The sequence below is a fragment of the Bos taurus genome, chromosome 7 (genome assembly GCF_002263795.3).
Source record: "Bos taurus isolate L1 Dominette 01449 registration number 42190680 breed Hereford chromosome 7, ARS-UCD2.0, whole genome shotgun sequence".
Lineage (NCBI taxonomy): Eukaryota > Metazoa > Chordata > Mammalia > Artiodactyla > Bovidae > Bos > Bos taurus.
In genome coordinates, this window is record NC_037334.1 from 55,639,906 (window position 1) to 55,665,556 (window position 25,651).

Consider the following 25,651-nt stretch of genomic DNA (forward strand, 5'->3'; position numbering starts at 1 on the left):
TAGTTAACATATTACCCTGTCTGCCACTTTCTTTGTATATGGGCTCGATAAAGGACAGAAATGGTGTGGACCTAACAGAAGCAGAAGATATTAAGAAGAGATGGCAAGAATACACAGAAGAACTGTACAAAAAAGATCTTCATGACCCAGATAATCATGATGGTGTGATCACTGACCTAGAGCCAGACATCCTGGAATGTGAAGTCAAGTGGGCCTTAGAAAGCATCACTACAAACAAAGCTAGTGGAGGTGATGGAATTCAAGTTGAGCTATTCCAAATCCTGAAAGATGATGCTGTGAAAGTGTTGCACTCAATATGCCAGCAAATTTGGAAAACTCAGCAGTGGCCACAGGACTGGAAAAGGTCAGTTTTCATTCCAATCCCAAAGAAAGGCAATGCCAAAGAATGCTCAAACTACCGCACAATTGCACTCATCTCACACGCTAGTAAGTAATGCTCAAAATTCTCCAAGCCAGGCTTCAGCAATATGTGAACCGTGAACTTCCTGATGTTCAAGCTGGTTTTAGAAAAGGCAGAGGAACCAGAGATCAAATTGCCAACATCCACTGGATCATGGAAAAAGCAAGAGAGTTCCAGAAAAGCATCTGTTTCTGCTTTCTTGACTATGCCAAAGCCTTTGACTGTGTGGATCACAATAAACTCTGGGAAATTCTGAAAGAGATGGGAATACCAGACCACCTGATCTGCCTCTTGAGAAATTTGTATGCAGGTCAGGAAGCAACAGTTAGAACTGGACGTGGAACAACAGACTGGTTCCAAATAGGGAAAGGTGTTCGTCAGGGCTGTATATTGTCACCCGGTTTATTTAACTTATATGCAGAGTACATCATGAGAAACGCTGGACTGGAAGAAACACAAGCTGGAATCAAGATTGCTGGGAGAAATACCAATAACCTCAGATATGCAGATGACACCAGCCTTATGGCAGAAAGTGAGGAGAAACTAAAAAGCCTCGTGATGAAAGTGAAAGTGGAGAGTGAAAAAGTTGGCTTAAAGCTCAACATTCAGAAAACGAAGATCATGGGATCTGGTCCCATCACTTCATGGGAAATAGATGGGGAAACAGTGGAAACAGTGTCAGAGTTTATTTTTCTGGGCTCCAAAATCACTGCAGATGGTGACTGCAGCCATGAAATTAAAAGACGCTTACTCCTTGGAAGGAAAGTTATGACCAACCTAGATAGCATATTCAAAAGCAAAGACATTACTTTGCCAACAAAGGTTCGTCTAGTCAAGGCTATGGTTTTTCCTGTGGTCATGTATGGATGTGAGAGTTGGACTGTGAAGAAGGCTGAGCGCCAAAGAATTGATGCTTTTGAACTGTGGTGTTGGAGAAGACTCTTGAGAGTCCCTTGGACTGCAAGGAGATCCAACCAGTCCATTCTGAAGGAGATCAGCCCTGGGATTTCTTCAGAAGGACTGATGCTAAAGCTGAAATTCCAGTACTTTGGCCACCTCATGCGAAGAGTTGACTCATTGGAAAAGACTCTGATGCTGGGAGGGATTGGGGGCAGGAGAAGGGGACGACAGAGGATGAGATGGCTGGATGGCATCACTGACATGATGGACGTGAGTCTGAGTGAACTCTGGGAGTTGGTGATGGACAGGGAGGCCTGGCGTGCTGCGATTCATGGGGTTGCAAAGAGTTGGACATGACTGAGCGACTGATCTGACCTGATCTGATTTACCGTATGTATATGTATATATACATATAATATATAGTTATATTGTTGTTGCCATTGCTCAGTCATACAGTCATGTCCAAGTCTTTGTGACCCCATGGACTGCAGCATGCCAGGCCTCACTGTCCCTCATCATCTCCCAAAGTTTGCCCAACTTCATGTCTATTGCATCAGTGATGCCATACAGCCATTTCATCCTCTGAAGCCCTCTTCTCCTTCTGCCCTCAATCTTTCCCAGCATCAGAGACTTTTCCAATGAGTCAGCTGTTCACATCAGATGACCAAAATACTGGCGCTTCAGCATCAGTCCTTCCAGTGAGTATTCAGGACTGATTTCCCTTGAGATTTACTGGTTTGATCTTTCTGTCCAAGGGACTTTCAGGAGTCTTCTCTAGCAACACAGTTCAAAGACATCAATTCTTGGCTCTCTGCCTTCTTTGTAGCACATCTCTCAAAACCATACATGACCACTGGGAAGAAAATAGCCTTGACTATACAGATCTTTGTCAGCAGAGTGTCTCTGCTTTTCAATGCACTGTCTAGGTTTGTCATAGCTTTCCTGCCAAGAAGCAATCATCTTCTGATTTCATGGCTGCAGTCACCATGCGCAGTGATTTTAGAGCCCAAGAAGAGGAAATCTGTCACTACTTCCACTTTCCCTTCTATTTGCCATGAAGTAATAGGGCTGGATGCCATGATCTTAGTTTTTTTTTTTTTTTTCTTTTTTTAATGTTTAGTTTTAAGCCGACTCTTTCACTCTCCCCCTTTACCCTCATCAAGAAGCTCTTTAGTTCCTCTTGACATTAGAGTGGTGTCATCAGCATATCTGAGGTTGTTGATGTTTCTCCAACCTATCTTGATTCCAGCTTGTAAATCACCCAGCCTGGCATTTCTCATGATGTGCTCAGCATTTAGGTTAGACAAACAGGTGGACAGCAGACAACCCTGCCATACTCCTTTCTCAATCTTGAACTAATCAGTTGCTTCATACAGGGTTCTAACTGTTGCTTCTTGACCCACATACAGTTTTCTCAGCAAACAGGTAAAATGGCCTGGTAGTCCCATGTCTTTAAGAGCTTTCCACAGTTTCTTATGATCCACACAGTCAAAGGCTTTAGTGTGGTCAAAGAAACAGGAGTAGATGTTTTTCCGGAATTCCCTTGCTTTCTCTATGATCCAGCGAATGTTGGCAATTTGAATCAGAGGAACTCTAGTTTCTCTGTCTTTTCTAAACCCAGCTTGGACATCTGGAAGTTCTTGGTTCACATAATGCTCAAGCTTAGCATGCAAGATTTTAAGCATGACGTTACTAGCACGGGAGATGAGTGCTATTGTCCGATGGTTCGCACATTCTTTAGTACTACCCTTCTTGGAATTGGGTTGAGGATTGACCACTGCTGGGTCTTCCAGATTTACTGATATATTAAGTGCAACACCTTGGTGGCATCATCTTTTAGGGTGTTGAATAGTTCTACTGGAATTCCATCACATCCACTAGCTTTATTAACAGCAGTGCTTCCTAAGGCCCACTTGACTTCGCTGTTCAGAATGTCTGGTTCTGGGTGATGGAACACACCATCATAGTAATCTGGTTCACTAATATCTTTTTTGTACAGTCCTTCAGTGTACTCTTTCCATCTCTTCAGCATCTATTAGGTCTCTAACATTTCTTTCCTTAGTGTGCCCATCTTTGGGTGAAATGTTCCCTTGATATTTCCAATTTTCCTGAGGAGACCACTAGTCTTTCCCCTTTTGCTGTTTTCTTCTAGATTTATGCACTCTTTGTTGAAGAAGGCCTTCTCGCCTCTCCTTGCTATTCTTTAGAACTCTGCATTTAGTTGGATGTACCTTTTCCTTTCTCCCTTGCTTTTCCCTTCTCTTCTTTCTTCAGCTTTTTGTAAAGCCTCCTCAGATAACCACTTTGCCTTCTTGCTTTTCTTTGGGATGGTTTTGTTCACTGCCTCCTGTACGACATTATGGACCTCCATCTGCAGTTCTTTTTTTTTTTCTTTTCTGTCATTACATTTTTTAATTGTTATGAAAATTATATTGTCAAAGGATTCAAATATATACCGTGGACTGGAGGAAAATATTTGCAAAAGACATATTTGATAAAAGAGCTGTTATCTAGAATATACACATAACTCTCAAAACTTAATCATAAGAAAATAATTGTTTTTAAATGAGCAAAATATCTGAATCTCACCATAAAAGATACACACATGACAAATAGACATATGAAAAGGTGCTCAACATTATATGTAATTAGAGAATTTCAAAGTAAAAGACTAAATACTACTACACACATACTATGTTGCTAAAATTAAAAACATTGACAGGACTAAATGCTGACAAGGATGTGGAACACATGAATTCTCATTCATTGCTGGTAGTAATACAAAATGGCACAGCCACTTGGGAAGAGAGTTGGTAGTTCTTGGAGAACTAAATATCTTATCATAGTATTCAGCAGTCACATCCCTCAAACTTTGACAAATGAATTGAAAACTATATCCACACAAAATATGTACATAGATTTTTTTTATTGAAGTAGGAATGTGTTAGTTATGTTTGCATCTTATAAACTTTTATTTTATTTTTTCTTTTTATTTTAATTGGAGGCTAATTACTTAACAATCCATGGGTGTACATGTGTTCCCCATCCTGACACTCCCTCCCACCTCCCTCCCCATCCCATCTCTCCAGGGTCATCCCAGTGCACCAGCCCTGAGCACCCTGCCTCATGCATCGAACCTGGACTGGTGATCTATTTCACATATGTTAATACACATGTTTCAATGCTATTCTCTCAAATCATCCTACCCTCGCCTTCTCCCATAGAGTCCAACAGTGTTCTTTACATCTGTGTTTCTTTTGCTGTCTCACATATAGGGTCATCGTTACCATCTTTCTAAATTCCATATATATGCGTTAATATACTGTGTGTTTTTCTTTCTGACTTACTTTGCTTTGTATAAGGGCTCCAGTTTCATCCACCTTGTTAGAACTGATTCAAATGTATTCTTTTCAATAGTTGAGTAATATTCCATTGTGCATATGTACCACAGCTTTCTTACCCATTCATCTGCCACTGGACATCTAGGTTGCTTCCGTGTGCTGGCTATTATAAACAGTGCTGCGATGAACATTGGGGTACATGTGTCTCTTTCACTTCTGGTTTCATTGGTGTGTATGCCCCGCAGTGGGATTTCTGGGTCATATGGCAGTTCTATTTCCAGCTTTTGAAGGAATCCACACTGTTCTCCATAGTGGCTGTACTAGTTTGCATTCCCACCAACAGTGTAAGAGGGTTCCTTTTTCTCTACAACCTCTCTAGCATTTATTGTTTGTAGATTTTTGATAGCACCCATTCTCACTGGCGTGAAATGGTACCTCATTGTGGTTTTTATTTGCATTTATCTGATAATGAGTAATGTTGAGCATCTTTTCATGCGTTAGTTAGCCATCTGTATGTCTTCTTTGGAGAAATGTCTGTTTAGTTCTTTGGCCCATTTTTTGATTGGGTCACTTGTTTTTCTGGAATTGAGCTGCAGGAGTTGCTTGTATATTTTTGAGATTAATTCTTTGTCAGTTGCTTCATTTGTTATTATTTTCTCCCAATCTGAAGGCTGTCTTTTCACCGTGCTTATAGCTGTCCACAGTTATTCATGCACACTATTTACTAGGTCTAATCCCTTGAATCTATCATACAGGTAAATAGAAATATAATTATATACATATATAATTCCTATAGATAAAGCATTCATTATATATAATTTATATAGGTAAATATTATTAAGAATATAAATTAGGTATAAGCATGTGACTAGATGCAAAACTATATGATAACATTATTTTATTGATACAGTTATTTAGGTGTAGTATTTTAATAACCTAATTAACCTTAGGTTGTTATTATTGTTCAGTTGCTCAATTTTGTCTGACTCTTTGCAACCACATGAACTGCAGCACGCCAGGCTTCCCTGTCCTTCACCATCTTCCAGAGCATGCTGAAACTCATGTCTATTGAGTTGGTAATGCTATCCAACCATCTCATCCTCTGTCATCTCCTTCTTCTCCTGCATTCAATCTTTCCAAGTATCTGGGCCTTTTCCTGTGAGTCAGCTCTTCCCATCAGGTGGCCAAAGTATTGGAGCTTCAGCTTTAGAATCAGTCTTCCAATGAATATTTGGGATTGATTTCCTTTCAGATTGACTGGTTTGATATCCTTGCAGTCCAAGGGACTCTCAAGAGTCTTCTCTAATACCACAGCTCAAAAGCATCAGTTCTTTAACATTCAGCCTTCTTTATGGTCAAACTCTCACACCCATACAAGACTACTGGAAAAATCATTAATTTTGACTCTATGGACCTTTGTCAGCAAAATCATGTCTCTGCTTTTTAATATGCTGTCTAGCTTTGTCAGAACTTTTCTTTCAAGGAACAAGTGTCTTTTAATTTCATGACTGCAGTCACCATCTGCAGTGATTTTGGAGCCCAAGAAAATAAAGGCTGTCACAGTTTCCATTGTTTCCCCTTCTATTTGCCATGAACTGATGCCATGATCTTCACTTTTTGAATGTTGAGTTTTAAGCCAGCTTTTTCACTCTTCTATTTCATTTAAATCAAGAGGCTCTTTAATTCCTCTTCCCTTCCTGCCATAAGCATGGTGTCATCTGCATATCTGAGATTATTAGTATTTCTCCAGCTTGTGCTTCATCCAGCCCAGCATTTCTCAGGATATATTCTGCATATAAGTTAAGAAAGCAGGGTGACAATATACAGCCTTGATGTACTCCTTTCCCAATTTTGAACCTGTCCATTTTTTCATGTCTGGTTCTAACTGTTGCTTCTTGACCTGCATACAGGTTTCTCAGGAGGCATGTTTAATTAGGATTTACCTAATTAATCTTGGGTTACTCTGAGAAATTCAATAAGATATCAAAAATTCCAATTAGATAACTAGAGTAGAAACAGCAGTAGTGTCAGGGGAGGGAGAGAGCTTAAGGATAGGGATAGGTATATATGTGTCCATTGTAACTTTTTATTTCTGGCTTATAACCTATTCTGGTATTTTATGCAAGTGAATTTTAGGAAAGATAGTTTTTCATTAATGATATTAGTTTTTTTTAATATTAATACTGAGAAGACTGACTATAATAAATGTTGCAAGAATACAGAGCAGTGTAACTCTCATACTTCACTGGTAAGAGAATAGGCAGTATAACTACTTTGGGAATCTTTTTTAGCATTGTTTCCAAGCAAGGGTTTGCTGCTCTACAGTACCCTGTAGACATCAGTACCCTGGATTTTGAGAAAAGAGAGAGCTTTATTGTGAGTTTAACCAGCAGGGAGATAGAAGGCACAACTCAAATCTGTGTCTTAGTCCAGGGCTGTGGTAAAATTTAAGAGGTTAGAGAAATTTCAAAGTTGGAAGCTGATTGGCTAGTCTCAAATCAGTCCCTAATAACCTACAGGTGCTACTGGAAGCCAGCTTTTCCTTGAAGGACTTCTTGCTTCATTTGTAATGCTCTCCAGGGGCAACACTTTTATGGTCTAAGTTCTACAGGCTGAAGATTGTTTGTTCCAGCATCATCTGTGGACCGGGGCTGTGATCCTACACAGGAGCGGTGGCAGTGCTAGCTCCATCAAAGGATTCCAGGTTTGATTAATCAACAACCTATCTAAGGAGGCTAACCCAGTTTAAGCGGGTCAATGTGCTATGTGCTGTTTCAGCATTATCTATTAAACATCAGTAGAATTCCACACTGGAAACAGCATAAATGCCCTTCCATAACAGATTGGCTACAAACAAGAACATGCACTGGATAAGTTCATTTAGCAATATTCCAAACAAAACTATTCTCTGCTGTTAGAAATCGCAGTAGTAGTCCCCATTCAGGAGGAGAAAGTGGATAGTGACTAGCAATGGAGGATGAGGGCTTCTGGGAGACCTCTTTATTGTTCTATTTCTTGACCTGAATAAATAAGAAATATTCTTCAATAAAGCAGTTTAATAAACATTATAAAGTAGTGGCATATATTTTATAACATTTGGAAAATAGATAAAGTGTCAGTTGCTATTATCATTTCGATATACAGTCCCCTGATATGTTTGCTTGTTTTAAAATGTCTCTTTTCCCTCCTAAAACCCTATAATGCACACTTACTAAAATTAACTGCCCCCCCAGAAGATCAAAATTGTATAAACTAAAAAAAGAAAGCCCACCACAATTCCATTCCATACAGGTAAGTTCTGTTAAAATGTAGTGCTTATTTGGGAGGGGTTTGTTTTTAAAGTGGATTTCATATTTTAGTTAAATAAATGGGCTTTTTGCTAACTTCAGATTTCTCTGGGGGCCAAGGTGGTTGGTGTCATACTTTTCCCTTCCAGCCTTCCCATATACTAAACTCTACTCAGCAAATGAAAGGGAGTCACTTTCACTTAAGCTCACAGTCCTCACCAGCTCTCTTCCTTTGTTACATGTTTGAGAAAAGTGATAAATGAAAAGGGAGCTAAGCTAAGCTTAGACTGGGACCCACAGGTCATCCTATAAGGAAGCTGTCTTTGGAAGTATCACACCCCGGGCCCCCCATGACTTGTTAATCTCCTACAAAAGCCAAGAGTCATCTTTTGAACACTCAGAGCCATCCCACGTCTCAGGCCAGCCTGCTGCAGAAATTTGGGAAAGAAAAAACTATTGGTGACACTGCCTTATCTGTCTTCTGTTCTATGTACCCCTCTGGTCTGGGTGATAATGGGGAGATGGACTTGGAGAAAAAATGGTGCTCAGAAGGCACTTAAAACTGTATGACCCAACAGTTCTCACTTGAGGCCAATTTTTGTGCCCTCCCACCCCCCCCCCCCCACCCCCACTGCCCTGCACATACCCCAGGGGAATTTGCAATGTCTAGAGACAATTGTGGTTGTTGGTGGGGGAGGAGTTGCCACAGGCATCTAATGGATAGAGACAGAGGAAACTGCTTAACTCCTACAATGCATGAGACAGCCCACGTGGAAAAGAATTAACCAGTCTGAAATGTCAGTAGCGCTGAGGTTGATACTGATATGAGTGGATAGGTGTGTGTGTGTCTGTGTGTGTGTTTGGGGAGGGTGTGTGTGTTCAGCTCAGGCCTCCCACCCGGTATGTAGATAAATAGTCCTTGACAAATTTTCTTCATCTCTAGGGAAGTTTTCTTGATGAAGGTCAGATAATGGTTTAGTTCATTCCATAATGATTCGAGGCACAAAACTCACATTATTCAAATGGACAGGTTCTATGTTGTGGAGTAAGAACGCACACATACAGTTAATGTACACCAAAATTAGTGGAATAAATATCAACCAAGGCTGTCTTGTGGGAAATCAGTAAGTTGATTATTCTAAAGGATAATCAACTTACTGGATGACAGCTAACACCCAAACTCCTTGTGAAACCAGACAGAAAAATCTAGAGAAAGAGTCACTTAGGTGAAACCACGCTCAACAGGAACAGACAGTGAGAAGCCTCACAAAGGGAACAGTGTTAATGCTCAGGGAACCTAAATTCTCTTTGAGACACAAAGGACTTTCTGGGGGTCCTTGGGCAAATTATTTAATAGCCTTAGAACTCTTTCTCCCTTATTTGTAAAACAAAAGAAAGGGAAGGAAAATCAACATTTATTGTGAATCTGTTATTTATTTTTAACTTTCTTGCATTTATTTCTCATCATAGCTCAATGAAGTGAACACTGGTGTTTCCATATTCCTTAAGAGACTCGGAAGTTAAGTTACCTGTCCAGTGCTACACAGCAGAAAGTAGCAGGGCCAGGACTTCAACGTAAGTGTCCTGATCACTTTCATTTTTTACCTTTCATAGATCCTGTTTCCTCGATCTATGAAACAGAGATGACGCACGGGTTTTTTTGTGTGATCATTTATTGATTCAAGGCACACAGCTCCAGAAGAGCAGTAGACATTTAATAAATGCTGTCTTATTTTTAATCATTATTATTTTGATATGCCCATGTTCAAAAACTGCCCCTTTATTTGTAAGAAGCAGCTGCTTAGAAATGAAATTCACTCATCATTATTAGTTACCAATTATGACGCAAATGCACAGAGTTCCTTTGGAATAAAAACTCCCCTGATTTTTTTTTTTTTCCTGGCTGAATCAAGTGAGGCTCAAGACCTGAAATTTTGACCTGGAGACAGAAATCAGGCTTACCCTGGCTTGAGTGCTCCATTTACCAAGCAGGGGGCTCTCCTTGTCCTCAGGCAGGCAAGGGGGAAGTAAATGGTGCCACTAATAACACCACTGAGCTAAATGCCTCCCGCAAGAGTTCCAGAGTTGCCTTTCTCTTTGGTTATCAGTCTCTCAAATACTCTCCAGGGATTCTCAACTTTTAGAGTAAATGATCCCAGTCTGGGAGGATGAATAATTCAGTGTTAGCAGTAAATTTTGAAGAAACACTAGTGTGGGAGACACTTTGGGACTTGGGGATGTTAGTTGTGGTTAGAGGCAGCCCCTTGCAAAAAAGGGTTTTAGACCTTGTAACCCACTAGCACTCCATCCTGCCGTTATTCCCGCCTTCCACTAACACCTGTCAGGACTGAATCACACCTCCTGTGAAGGCATTTGTTAAAACTCAAGTATTACTTGGGAGCAATAAATGCATGAATATATTAGCACATATTAACACTGTGTTTGTTGATCAGATTAGCTGTCCCTCAGAAAGCAGATCCCTGGAGGGAATGTGTGCTAATTTGCATTTGTATCAGTGTAGTAAAAGACCTCTCAGGGAGGTTTGGTCTGGATTTATATAGAATTCAAGAGGGATGTATGATCACATCCTTTGATTTTGAAAAACTTGTTCCAGGCTTCATCGGAAACCTGGCCCCTAGAGCTTAGGAAGTGGTCCCAGGAAGGAGCAGGGCCTCCACTGAAAGCTTTACGTTCTTAATCTAAACCTGGTTAGCAACTCACAGGTTGTTACTAGAAAGACAGGAGGTCCACAGACAACAGCGAAGAAAAGAGTGGACTTGAGTTTGAAGATTTGGGTTTGACAAGGTTTGAATTTGAGAGAACAAGTGATACTTTTTAAATTTTTAAAATGTTTATTTACTAAAAAAATGTAATTGGCTGCTCTGCATGGCATATGGGATCTTAGTTCCCCAACCAGAGATTAAACCTGTGCCCCTGCATTGGAAGTGCAGAGTCTTAACCACTGGACTTCTAGGGAAGTCCTGACATTACTTTGTTTCAAAAGAAGACAGAGTATACTATGGAAACAGATAATTTAGAGGGCAAGGTGCGTGTATGAGTATGTGTGTGTGTGCAGTTGGGGCGGGGGGTGGTCCTTTTGCCAGAACCTTCGGTGCCTTTAGTTATTGCCCATGAACTAAGCAACATGCCCTGGGTCTGGGCTCTTGGTCCTTTACTAAAGGGGAGCCCCTTGCCATTGCTCCTTCAGGGAGGAGGATGGAGAGACTGGCCTTAGGAGAAATCTGTCACTCCCTGAATTCTTGCCTAGACTCTAAAATGGTTGTAACTTTTTTATGGGCAGTAATGTAAAAAGCCCCTAGCATAGGGGACTTAGCACTCTGTAGATACATACATACCCCACTCCAGTACTCTTGCCTGGAAAATCCCAAGGATGGAGGATTCTGGTAGCCTGCAGTCCTTGGGGTCACTAAGAGTCAGACATGACTGAGCGACTTCACTTTCACTTTTCACTTTCATGCATTGGAGAAGGAAATGGCAACCCACTCCAGTGTTCTTGCCTGGAGAATCCCAGGGACGGGGGAGCCTGGTGGGCTGCCGTCTATGGGGTTGCACAGAGTCGGACATGACTGAAGCGACTTAGCAGCAGCAGCAGCTGGAAATGTGTGCTGACTTGGTATGAGGGGCTTGAGCCCTCATTCAGGTAGTTAGTAACTGTGCTCTCAGGACCTAGGGCAAGAGTACACTTGGACAGTACCACACCATACGTCTAAATTTCAAAGACAATAAACTAAGCTTAAAAGCTGTTCAGATACTGCCTTAACATGTCTTAAGATGACGTTTGAGATGCTGTCTCCCAGGCTTGGAATCCTAAAAATTCCCACCAAATAAAACATAACTCTCAACTTTTAGGTTATGAATATTTTTAAAGTACACAACATAACTAGTAAATTATTAATACTCATTTTCTCAAATTTTTTTCTTGATTTATTACAGCTAAAGCACTAAAAAGTCTGGTAAAACAAAAATCTTTTCAGATAGTTTGTAATAGTATTTGTATTTTTAATACAAATAGTAACTATTTAAAGGTTTATAATAGTAATATTAAAATAGTAAGTATTTGTAATAGTAACTATTTAAAGGTTAAAAATATAATTGTATTTAAAATGTTCAAAATTTGACTATATTTTACTCAAAAAAGGAAACCACAGTAAATGTAATGTCACAAAATATGAGAAATATTTTCCATGTGTTTTTGAAATTCTGTAAATTTGTGAGAAGTAAAAGAGAAAACTCAAATTACTAATAATGATCATCAACACTTTAAAATATAGTTTTTTTTTAATTTAAAAACTTGTAATTTAGTTTTAATTGCATTTCAAAAACATAATTACCTCATTAAAGTTTTATGTTAATTAGACTATAATTCTAACATTTGGAAAAATTTCCACTCTCCTTCTTTTCTTGTTCTTTTGGCTGGTCAAACAGCTAAAATGACATACAATAGATTTATAGGAGAAAATAAAACTTAATTGCATACATACTGGAAATCCACATCAACATGAGAAATTGCAAAGACAGGTAAAAGGAGGTATATATATGTCATTCTGCACTCAGGAGAAAGTATTAGAGGCCTGTACTTCAAAGGAAAGGAAGGCAGTTCAGAGGAAGAATGAGAGTGAATACTTGATAAACAAATGTTTTTCTGGGCCACCCCTAAACAGCACAGAGAGGACTTTGATCAAACAGGCCCTGCTAGTTCTTCCCTGTCTACCACACCTAGTTTGTATAATACTCTAGCTTTCTGTGGTGAGAGTCCCCTTCCTGGACTGGGTCCTCCATTTAGATTCTTCTAGGCATTTAAGGGAAAGGTCAAAGGTTCTACCTGCATGGCACATCACGTGGAGACGCCTTAACTCTTATACATTCAATCACCTAATTACATGGGAGGAATTGATAGCCTGCTATGGGAATTTCCCTTGTGGCTCCATTGGTAAAAAATTGGCCTGCTATGCGGGAGACCTTGGTTCTATCCCTGGGTTGGGAAGATTCCCTGGGGAAGGGAAAGGCTACCCACTCCAGTATTCTTGTCTGGAGAATTCCATGGACTTTATAGTATATAGCATTGTTCAGTTCAGTTCAGTCCCTCAGTCGTGTCTGAGTCTTTTCGACCCCATGGACTGTAGCACTCCAGGCCTCCCTGTCCATCACCAACTCCCAGAGTTTACTCAAACTCATGTCCATTGCATCAGTGATACTGCCAACCATCTCATCCCCTGTCGTCCCCTTCTCCTCCTGCCTTCAATCTTTCCCAGCATCAGGGTCTTTTCAAATGAGTCAGCTCTTTGCATCAGGTGGCAAAGTATTGGAGTTTCAGCTTCAGCATCAGTCCTTCCAATGAATATTCAAGACTGATTTCCTTTAGGATGGACTGGTTGGTTCTCCTTGCAGTCCAAGGGACTCTCAAGAGTCTTCTCCAACACCACAGTTCAAAAGCATCAATTCTTCGGTGATCAGCTTTCTTCACAGTCCAACTCTCACATCCACACATGACTACTGGAAAAACCATAGTTTTGACTAGACGGACCTTTGTTGGCAAAGTAATGTCTCTGCTTTTTAATATGCTGTCTAGGTTGGTCATAACTTTTCTTCCAAGGAGCAAGCATCTTTTAATTTCATGTCTGCAGTCACCATCTGCAGTGATTTTGGAGCCCAAGAAAATAAAGTCTGTCACTGTTTCCACTGTTTCCCCATCTATTTGCCATGAAGTGATGGGACCAGATGCCATGATCTTAGTTTTATTGTTCATGGGGTTGCAAAGGGTCGAACATGACTGAGCGACTTTCACTTTCACTTCCACACATGGGAATTTCAGAGTAATATGTATTGTTTAGGAAAAGGACTGATGCTGAAGATGAAGCGCCAATACTTTGGCCACCTGATACGAAGAACTGACTCACTGGAAAAGACCCTGATGCTGGGAAAGATGGAAGGCAGGAGGAGAAGGGGACAACAGAGAATGAGATGGCTGGATGGCATCACCGACTGGATGGACATGAGTTTGAGTAAACTCCAGGAGTTGGTGATGGACAGGGAAGCCTGGCTGCAGTCCATGGGGTCGCAAAGAGTTGGACACAACTGAGCGACTGAACTGACGTTTTGTTTAATATTGTAAATATTCCCAGCCACCATGATGAGCCTGCTGCATGCCTATGTGCTTAGTCACTCAGTCATCTTCGACTCTTTGCGAACCCATGGACTGTAGTCTGCCAGGCTCCACTTGTCCATGGGATTCTCCAGGCAAGAATACTGGAGTGAGTTGCCACTTCCTTCTCTGGGGATCTTATCTATGCAAGGATCAGATCCACTTATCTTGCATTGGCAGGCAGGTTCCCACAAGTTCCACCTGGGAAGCCTGTTGCACTAATTCCTAAATGCTTCTGGACTTCTAATTGTGAAAGAAATAGAGGTGTGAAAACAGAGGCACTCTGGGGGAGAGGCTACTTTGTTGTGCAGGAATCTATTGCTTTCATACTGTCTGAGAGAAAGGATTTGACAAATTAATTAATTTGCCTTTCTTTTTACCTGAGCACTTTTGCAGCTCATACCCTCCACCATTCTCCCTGAAGTTAAAGCTGTGTCTGTCTCCAACACCAGCAGCAGACAACCACAGCCATTCACTGCTTCTCAGCATCATTGCCTTTCTTAGAGGGGATTGGGCAAGAGAGGTGGAGAAATGTTTCTTTGGCCTGAACAAATAAATATCAGGAAAGTGGATATTTAGGAATTAGGGTGCTGGTCTGTGTGTTGGACTCAGACCAGGTATCTGTGCTTCCTTACATTTATCTTGTGTGTGTTGTTTTTGTTATGTAGGTCCCTCCAAGGCTTGGAACTTGGAACAGTGTCTGCTCTTTCTTGGGTGTTAGGACCGTATTATGCATATGATTTTGCCCAAGTTGCTTTTTTAAGAACTGCTACTCTTGCCTGAGAAATAGAAACATTACCCCCTGATCTACTTATCTCATAGTGTTCTTGAAAAATGTAAAACTGCATTTGCACGCCTTTTAACTTTTTTCTATTTTCTTTTTTTCCTTCCTCTCAGTATAGACTGCTGCTTTTTATAATTTTTAATTGGAGGATAATTGCTTTATAATATTGTGTTGGTTTCTGCCATATAGCAATATGAATCAGCCACAGGTATACATATGTGGTATATATACATAACTTTCCTCCCACCTCCCACCCCATCACACCTCTCTAGGTTTTCATAGAGCACCGGGCTCGTGAGCCCTGTGTTGTACAGCAAATTCCCACTGGCTGTCTATTTTACATAATGTAATGTATATGTTTCAGTGTTACTCTTTCAACTTGTCCCTCTCTCTCCTGGAGAAGGGAATGGCAACCCACTCCAGAATTCTTGACTGAAGAATTCCTTGGACAGAGGAGTCGGGCAGACTATGGTTCATGGGGTCACAAAGAGTTGGACATGACTAAACAGCTCCAGCAGCAGCAGCTCCTTCCCCCACTGTGTCCATAAGCATACTTACTATGTCTGTGTCTCCACTGCTGCTCTGCAAATAGGGTTCATAGTGCATGCCTTTTTAGAAAGCATTTATTGGCTTCACTTTCACTTTTCACTTTCATGCATTGGAGAAGGAAATGGCAACCCGCTCCAGTGTTCTTGCCTGGAGAATCCCAGGGACGGGGGAGCCTGGTGGGCTGCTGTCTATGGGGTCGCACAGAGTCTGAAGCGACTGAAGTGACTTAGCAGCAGCAGCAGCAGCAACATAGTTATGGTAAAAGTGTAGGATTGAAGAAACATAAACCTTTGTGAGAAATAGTTTATTGTTTGGTTGTATTTCTTGTATGTGTATGTGTGTTAACAAAAAGATCAGAGTGAAATAAGAAGACATTATTATCACCTTATATCAAGTGTCACTCAGCTAGGAATTTCTACTAAGACAAGCTTTCACATACAGGACTCTAGAAGGGTTTTATTCTTTGTCTTACCCTAAAGCTCATTAAAAATTCTAACATCTGTATAAAGTAAAATGGGGGTGACATTCATATAAATGTTAGCTGTTCATTTATCGTCAGTTTCATCTTGCAATTAGACCATTCATTAAAATGTTGCCCTCTTGCTTCTTTATCTTGCTCATTTTTATAACAATAAGTTTCAGGTTTTGAGAATATATTTAGTTCTAGGCCCTAGGCTAAGTTGTACATGTAGTATCTCATTAAGCTCTCTTAATAATCAAGTTATATTATTACGATTCCCACTCTAAACTAAGGAAGAAAAGAAAGAAAGAAAGAAAATTTAGTCACTCAGTCGTGTCTGACTCTTTGCTACCGCATGGACTGTAGCCCACCAGGCTCCTCTGTCTATGGGATTTTCCAGGCAAGAGTACTGGAGTGGGTTGTTATTTCCTTCTCCAGAGGATCTTGCCGACTCAGGGATTGAACCCAGGTCTCCCACATTGTAGGCAGACGCTTTACCATTTGAGCCACCAGGGAAGTCAGATCCTAAGGAAACTAAAGTCAAACTAAGGAAACAGAGCCTAGATGATTTTCTCAAAGCCATAAATAGAAAATGAAAGGACCAGAAACAAGGTTAGTCTAACGGCAAAGTTCAATGCTCTCCAATATAGAAATTGGTGAAGACATCAATCCAGGTTCCAGGGTGCACTTACCTGCTGCTGACAGCCCTGTTTGGACTACTGATGCTGTTCTCATAGCTCTGGGATCAGGAACCCTTTAGAGAAAATCTGTTTGACCCAGAAGTCTGAGCCGGGAGCAGCCTGGCCTGATTCACACGTTAACCAGTGTGGGGGTATATACAGACTGCTGGTTCAGAGGGCTGTGGTTCAGGACACTGCATGACTTTGCTGTGAACAAAAACATCAGTGTATTGTTTTGGGCACAGCTGTGTAATCAAAGCCACGGAACGTAAATGGATTTCTGCTAATTGGCTCAATGGAAACTTACAGCTGGAATGGGATGGACCGGAGCAGTCTGCTGTTGTGCATACAGACCGGCTCGTGTCATATTCCCTGGCCGTCACTGAAACAAATGCCCTACTTTGTAAAGAGGCACTGAGTGTGGCACACAAATAGCTAAGCTGTTTCACATTTGCAGACATTCAGGGTAATATATCTGCTGTCAATACACCGCACTCACATTAGGGGGGACTGTGACAGCATCGCTGACACGCTATTGATTCATGGCAGAAGCTGTTTATCTGTGACAAGAAAACATCAGTTGATATTGATAAATCATCTGAAAATACTCACCTACTTGCACTCTATCAAGCTGAGTGAAATATACAGTAAACTGGCTGCTGGGAGTCAAAATGAATCCACAGAGAGAAAGTGTCCATGAGACATTAATATTCTGTATAAACGTGCAGGCCAGGTTTATTGATGATAAAGGAATGGTTTTCTCCCTGTAAGGCCAAAGACTGAAAACCAGTTATACTTGTAGTGGGAAAGAACAAGAAGCGAATTTGGAGTGTGGCTTGTTTATATAATTCTGTCCTGCTTATTGACCTTAAAAAATGAATATGAAAAACGGCCTGGTGTGCAGTGCTAGATGGGAAGAAAAATCTAACATACTACAGAGATGAAAGCATGCCCTTACCTTTCAAGAGCCAGGATCAAGGAGGAGGGTTTTTACTAACACTGGTATTTTACAGGCAGGTTACAGCCTTTCCTCCTTTCCTTTCTTGGTGGTGGAGGAAGTCAACAAAGCTCTTTAAATTAGAGGTGTGCATTCTGTCAAGCTAGAACATTGCATACTTGTTACCTGGAAAAAACATGGCCATTGGTGTATAAATACTGTTTCAAAAATGCTTTCACTCATTCAACTGAGAGTTAGTAAGCACCTACTGTGTGTCATGTGGGCTTCCCAGGTAACGCTAGTGGCAAAGAATCTGCTTACCTATCAATGCAGGAGACGAAAGAGACAGGGTTTGATCCCCGAGTTGGGAAGATTCCCTGGAGGAGGGCATGGCAATCCACTCCAGTATTCTTGCCTGGAGAATCCTATGAACAGAGGACCCTGGCGGGCTACAGTCCATAAGGCCACAAAGAGATGGACATGACTGAAGCAACAGAGCACGCACACACGTGTCATGTACTGGGCTAGGTGGTGAGCGCTCGGATGAGAGCAAGAGACAAGTCTCTGCCCTCATGGAGCTTATATTTTCCTTTGGGAGGAAGATTAAAAAAAAAAAGTAAATATAAAATAAAATAAGTAAATATAAATTTAACAAAGTTTTAAGAAGTAACATGTTGGAGACACATGTAGTTTGAAATATTTCTACCACAATGCAGCAAGAAAGTCCTAACAGTGGCAGTGAGCTGGCTGGATCCATCTGGATATTCCCCAAGTCCTTCATGAGGCTGCATAGTGATGGCAACGTGGAGTTAGAGAAGAGAGATTGTATTTATTTAGTAACTTCTTAGAGCAAGCTCTATACGTAGGCACTCTTATGGACCTTAAGGATTATGAGTAGCAGCTTGATGGGAAGGGTTCTGGGTTTGAAGTCAAATTACCTATCATATCCGAGTACTGTACCCCTGGGAAAATCACTTAGCCTCTTTGACCCTCCTTGCTGAATCATAGTAAGAATTAAATTCGATAATACATTTAAAATATGTGGCATATAATAGGTAATCAACAGATTGGTTGAGGAAGTTCCCTGGTGCTGCAGTGGTTAAGAATCAGTGCTTTCACTGTTGGGTCCTGGGTTTAGTCCCTGATCAGGGAAGTAAGATCCCACAAGCCACGTGGTACAGCCAGAAAAATAAAAATAGGTTAATTTTCTAAGAGGAGTATTAAGTAAGGACCACTGTGCTAAGTCTGAGGCTATTGAAGGTTTAGAATGCTTAATGTTTTTTGTTTGTTTGCTTTTTTGGAGGGGATTGGTGTGTTGTTGTTTTCATTTTTTACCACAGCGTAGCAAGGGGGATCTTAGTTCCCCTACCAGAGATAGGACCTGCGCCCCCTGGAGTAGAAGGACAGAGTCTTAACTAAGTCTCATGACACAAGGAAGTTAGTATTTTTAAAAGTCTTGTGACACAACGCTTAGCGTTTTTAAAAGGTGGAATGAGTGGGGCTTTGGATCCTTACCCAACTGACTAGATGGATGCTTTTTTCATTGCAGTTAATAATACATCATAATACTTCATAATGTATTCCTATAAACTATTCCCGCCATTATCACCTCCAGTGCTGCCATGACTTCCACCATGGCCACAATTCCCACTACCATCACCAGTACCATCACCACCAGACACAACTGCTTCTATAAACATCTCACCTTTGCTGAACACTTACAGTGTACCAGGCACTAAGCCATGGAAAATATCACCTCATCTAATTCTCACAACAGCCCTTGTGATAGTGTTATAACCTCTTATTTTATAGATGAGGAAATGGAGGCATTCTCTAAGTTAAAAAATTAATTCAACTTCAAGCAGCTAGTGAGGAGTAGGATTGGGATCCAAACCCAAGACACCTAACTCTAGAAATTCCTCACATGAGCTGTGTACACAATGTATAACCCATATGAACCTTTCTAAGGGACTCTGTAGTTCTGACTGAGTTGTTGAGGCAGCCACAGGAATCCCAGGCAGTCTGGTTACTGTGATCATCAATAGCCTGGAATCAGCTGGACCACCTAGCTGCTTGCTTGGCAGCATCCCAGGCTGTCCTCTTCTCTTTGGGGAGTAGCTTAGGCCCAAGGATAATCTGGCTTAATAAGGGCTAATTGATAGTGTTATGAGAAGGAAAAGACAGAAGGAAAATCTGTCAGTAAGGCAAAGACTTGGAAGTAATATGTAATATGTTCTGTTAGGGGCTTCCCAGGAGGTGCTAGTGGTAAAGAAGCTGCCTGCCAATGCAGGAGATGCAAGAGATGTGGATCAGATCCCTGGGTTGGGAAGATCCCCTGGAGTAGAAAGTGGCAACCCAATCCAGTATTTTTGCCCGGAAAATTCCATGGACTAAGGAGCCTGGTGAGCTACAGTCCAAGTGGCTGCAAAGAGTCAGACTCAACTGAACAACTGAGCACACAGACGTGTTCTATTTAAAAGCCTTTCTGTGAGTTACTAATGAAAGGCAAGAGACTGATATTTCCTTATTTGATTGGGTTCCCTGTTAAGGATTGATGGAACTCACACATTTGCCAATTTACTGAAAATAACTTGAAGCATCATTAAATGAATTTCCATGGAGTCCAATTTCAACCTAACCCATCTCTTTGTTTATAGCCACTATTTTCTGGGATACTGCAGGGAACACTGTCTTTCCAATAGATTGAATAGAAGCAAGCAGATATTTTGCTAAATTTATAGAAATCCTTTTCCCTAGATTGTCTAAATGTCCTTAGACTTTTACCACAGTTGTCTAGTGTATCTGGTAATTATTTTGTTTATGACGTTAGTGGTGTGGCTGTACGACTTGGGAATCAATTCTGTTTTTAGTAATAAGCCTATAATATCTCAAAAATCTTATATTTAATCAGTGATGGTGCTAGTACTTGAATCCAGGTCTTTAAGACTCTGTGTCTGCTGTCTCTGTGATGGGACTATTTTATAGGTGAGGGGAAAAGTTACTATATAATTAGTTCCTTCTAGAAGTTTCACAATAAAATTATACTGCTTAAGGTCTAAGACCTAGGTCATGCCAAATTTCAGGTTAAATGGGATCTGCTTTAATGAGACATTGTTGTATTGGAGATGGTTGTGATGAAAAATAAATTGAAATGACCTATAAACTACTACTCAGTGGAACTAGGAAAAGTAAGTTTTTTAAATCATTTATATCAATTATACTTTCAAAGCCAAGTGGCTCTTCCTTGGTATGATAGTCACAGAGTGATATAATATGATTTGCCTATTTCTGGTTTTAAATTTTTTATTTAATTTTTTAAAGTTTTTTTTTTAAATGTGGACCATTTTAAAGCTTTTATTGAATTTGTTATAATATTGCTTCTTTTTTATGTTTTGATTTTTGGCCACAAGACATGTGGGATCTTAGCTCTCTTGACCAAGGATTGAACCTACATCCTCTTCATTGGAAGTCAAAGTCTTAACTACTGGACTGCCAGAGAAGTCCTGCTTTGCCCACTTTTAATAAGAGTTTAATTTCCAGGAATAATAAGGTAGTCCTGTGTAATTGTTTTTGCAAAAAAATCAAGTTGGTAGGTTTCCAAACGCAGTGAACACAGTTCTTAGATATTGAGGAGGCTGGTGTTGGGTGGTCATATTTTCTCATTTACGTATGATGAAGTAAAGGCTTAGTAAGTTGTCTACAATCTTACATTAGCCAGTGGTGGTGCTAGGAGTTGAATCCAGGTCTTTACAACTCCAAAGTTTTAATCTCTTTATACCCATTATGGTATTCTACCTTCTGATGACCCAAATAAGGAACTGAAATATTTCTAATGCTCTACTTTATTTATATGATGAAATGTAGTTTTTGAACCTTAAATGTCTCCTTATCTCCCAGATGTCACAACTTCTTTATCTTTGTAAATCCCATTTATTTTATTTTTCAAATATTTATGAACTACTTACCATATATATAGGGATACAGAGATAAGATATAGGGGTTACAGTAAAAATATCTCATCGCTTACTGATCTATGCCCTGTTATAAATTCTATATTTCAAAGCTTCTCATCATTTTTTTTTTTTTTTGCACAATACTGTTATGTTTATTCTCTGCTTTTCATTTTACTGTTGGTATATAACTAATAACATCTATGGTACACTTTTGCAAGTCCCTGATCAGGTTTTTAAATGATAGAAAATATTGCTTTATCAAACTGAAGTTAAATGATCTTCATTTTCTTCGTATTATGTTTTATAAAAATTCTATCTTAAATATTCATGAGAATTTTATTATTTGTCTGAAAGTGAAGTCGAAAGTGAAAGTGAAGTTGCTCAGTCGTGTCCAACTCTTTTCGACCCCATGGACTGTAGCCTACCAGGCTCCTCTGTCCATGGGATTTTCCAGACAAAGATACTGGAGTGGGTTGCCATTTCCTTCTCCAGGAGATCTCCCCAACCCAGGGATTGAACCCGGGTCTCCCGCATTGCAGGCAGACACTTTACCGTCTGAGCCACCAGTATTGCCATGATTTTCACTGGAGCATCTAGTCTAAACAGGATGGTTGGGACTTCCCTGGTGATCCAGTGGTTAAGAAACTGCTCTTCAATGCAGGGAACTTGGGTTCAATCCCTGGTCTAGGAACTAATATCCCACATGTTGTGGGGCAACTAAGCCTGTACACTGTGGAGCGAGTGCCACAATTAAAGAGAAGCCCGAATGCCCCAGTGAAGATGCTGGGTGCTGCAACTGAGACCCGACACAGCCAAATAAATAATTAAATTTTAAAAAGCTAACTTACTATATCATGGTTTGAAAATGAAAAATATGAGTAAATAGGATGGTTAACCATAGGGTACCACACCAGGCAATTAAGCAAGGGAGTTTTGAAAAGCAAGGAAAACATGATATTGTTTGCACAAATAATTCCTTAAGAAGTTTATTATCATTGTAGCATTTGTGTGTTTAAACTTGGGTATAAATATTTTCTTTTAAAAGTTTCTTAAGCTAAAAAGCTATTTTTTTCTCTGTATCTTAGAATGTTAGAATTTTCAGCAGGACATAGGATATTCAGTTCAGTTCAGTTGCTCAGTCGTGTCCAGCTCTTTGTGACTCCATGAATCACAGCACGCCAGGCCTCCCTGTCCATCACCAACTCCCGGTGTTCACCCAGACTCACATCCATCATGTCAGTGATGCCATCCAGCCATCTCATCCTCTGTTGTCCCCTTCTCCTCCTGCCCCCAATCCCTCCCAGTATCAGAGTCTTTTCCAATGAGTCAACTCTTGGCATGAGGTGGCCAAAGTACTGGAGTTTCAGCTTTAGCATCATTCCTTCCAAAGAAATCCCAGGGCTGATCTCCTTCAGAATGGACTGGTTGGATCTCCTTGCAGTCCAAGGGACTCTCAAGAGTCTTCTCCAACACCACAGTTCAAAAGCATCAATTCTTTGGCACTCGGCCTTCTTCACAGTCCAACTCTCACATCCATACATGACCACAGGAAAAACAATAGCCTTGACCAGATGGACCTTTGTTGGCAAAGTAATGTCTCTGCTTTTGAATATGCTATCTAGGTTGGTCATAACTTTCCTTCCAAGGAGTAAGCATCTTTTAATTTCATGGCTGTAGTTGCCATCTGCAGTGATTTTGGAGCCCCCCAAAATAAAGTCTGACACTATTTCCACTGTTTCCCCATCTATTTTCCACGAAGTGGTGGGACCGGATGCCATGATCTTTGTTTTCTGAATGTTGAGCTTTAAGCCAACTTTTTCACTCTCCACTTTCACTTTCATCAAGATGCTTTTTAGTTCCTCTTCACTTTCTGCCATAAGGGTGGTGTCATCTGCATATCTGAGGTTATTGATATTTCTCCTGGCAATCTTGATTCCAGCTTGTGTTTCATCCAGCCCAGTGTTTCTCATGATGTACTCTGCATGTAAGTTAAATAAGCAGGGTGACAATATACAGCCTTGACATACTCCTTTTCCTATTTGGAACCAGTCTGTTGTTCCATGTCCAGTTCTAACTGTTGCTTCCTGACCTGCATACAGATTTCTCAAGAGGCAGGTAAGGTGGTGTGGTATTCCCATCTGTTTCAGAATTTTCCACAGTTTATTGTGATCCACACAGTCAAAGGCTTTGGCATAGTCAAGAAAGCAGAAATAGATGTTTTTCTGGAACTCTCTTGCTTTTTCCATGATCCAGCGGATGTTGGCAATTTGATCTCTGGTTCCTCTGCCCTTTCTAAAACCAGCTTGAACATCAGGAAGTTCACGGTTCACATAGGATATGAATTGAAGCTAAAAACAGCTTGCAAATTTTATTTTTAAATAATTTGTCTTATCTGATGCCTAAGTCTTTGAGAACTCAAATTAGTAAGAGCATTTCTAACTACACAGTGGAGAAGTATGGAAAGAGTGTAGAGTATATAGTCAGAGAGGCAGGCACTGAGACAAATCTCTGTTCCTGAGCTTCGGTGCCCTGACAATTAGCCAGGTAAATGTCTCTGAGCCTCAGTTTCAGTTTCCTCACCTATAAGTGAAGTAGCTCAGTCATGACTGACTCTTTGCGACCCCGTGGACTGTAGCCTACTAGGCTCCTCCATCCACGGGATTCTCCAGGCAAGAATACCAGAGTGGGCGGTCATTTCCTTCTCCAGGGCATCTTCCTGACCCAGGGATCAAACCCAGGTCTCCCACATTGTAGGCAGACACTTTACCATCTAAGCCACCAGGGAAGTCACTCTCACCTGTAAAGTGGAGAAAATAACCATGGCAATGTCTATCTTTTGGGATGGTCACATCCTTGGAAAGAGATGAAGGGAAAATATTCTTACAGGTATTTTGTTAAGCTGAGCACATACCCATTTTTCAATACTCAAGCTGTATACAGTTGTAATTTCTAGCCCAAACTGAGTATCTTGAAAATGACTGGGAAACTCCATAAGCGATAGCTGTTGTTACCATTAAAAATGTGAAAGTTTCAGTGATGGACCTTAAAGGTTTCAAAACTCAGAACAGCCAGCTTTATACTAATTGCTCTTGTCTGGGTACCTCAGATAGGCTTTATGTTATCGATGCAAAAATTCTATCTCCATCAGTTGTTCACTTTTCTCCATCAGTTGTTCACTTGGATGATTCTGACTATGAATATAGCTGGCCAGGCATCTTCAACAAAAGAATTCAGACACTAGGAAGATAAGTGAGGGTCTAATATTTCTCAAATCAAAATATTCTTAAGTGTTTGACTGAATGCTATCTTGCACCATATCCCCAGGGCTTTTTCTTGTTTTTTATATTTCCTCTAGTAACACCTATGCTTAAGTGAAGAAGTAGTACAGTTGGCTATTTCTGTCTTTTTTTTTTAAATAATGTTTATGCTTTGATATTTTTAGGGATGAAGAAAATTACCAAAAATGTGTGCTTAAGAACACAATTGTCAGGCAGGATATATTCCTAGAACACAGGAGGCCTTACAGCTCTTTATGTTTCAGACCCAGGAAAGAGGGCAATGGATGTGAAAAATGCAGTGTCTTCAGAAAAATAAGCTTTGATGGTCATAAAAATGATTGTGAATGGGAAAGAATGTAGGCCTTCTGCAAATGATGAGCAAATCTTATATCCCTTCCGTCTACCAGAATCTACCAGGTTTCAGTACTCTAAGGAGTTCAAAATGCACTGTAGAATTCTCTGTGTACAGCAGCACTAGACATTATAACTAGAGGAATGAAACCTTTATGAATCCTTTGGGGCCAAAGAAGCTTGATTTACATGAGTAGAATCATATATTCTAACTCTTCTATAGGCACAACATTTCCATTTAGGAGGGTTTAATTATAAGATGCAGTTCACCAATGGCCTCTCATCTGTACATTTTATATCTTTACTTACCAATATGCACATGGAGAAGGAAATGGCAACCCATGCCAGTATTCTTGTCCAGAGAATCCCATGGACAGAGGAGCCTGGTGGGCTACAGCGCATGGGGTCGCAAAGGAGTCAGACATGACTGAGTGACTAACACACATACACCAACATGCACATACCCTTTGGTTTATAGGAAACATCAGGAAGCTTCATATATAATGAGCTATTCCTGGGAGAAAATTGCTGAAAATTCTGTTTTTTT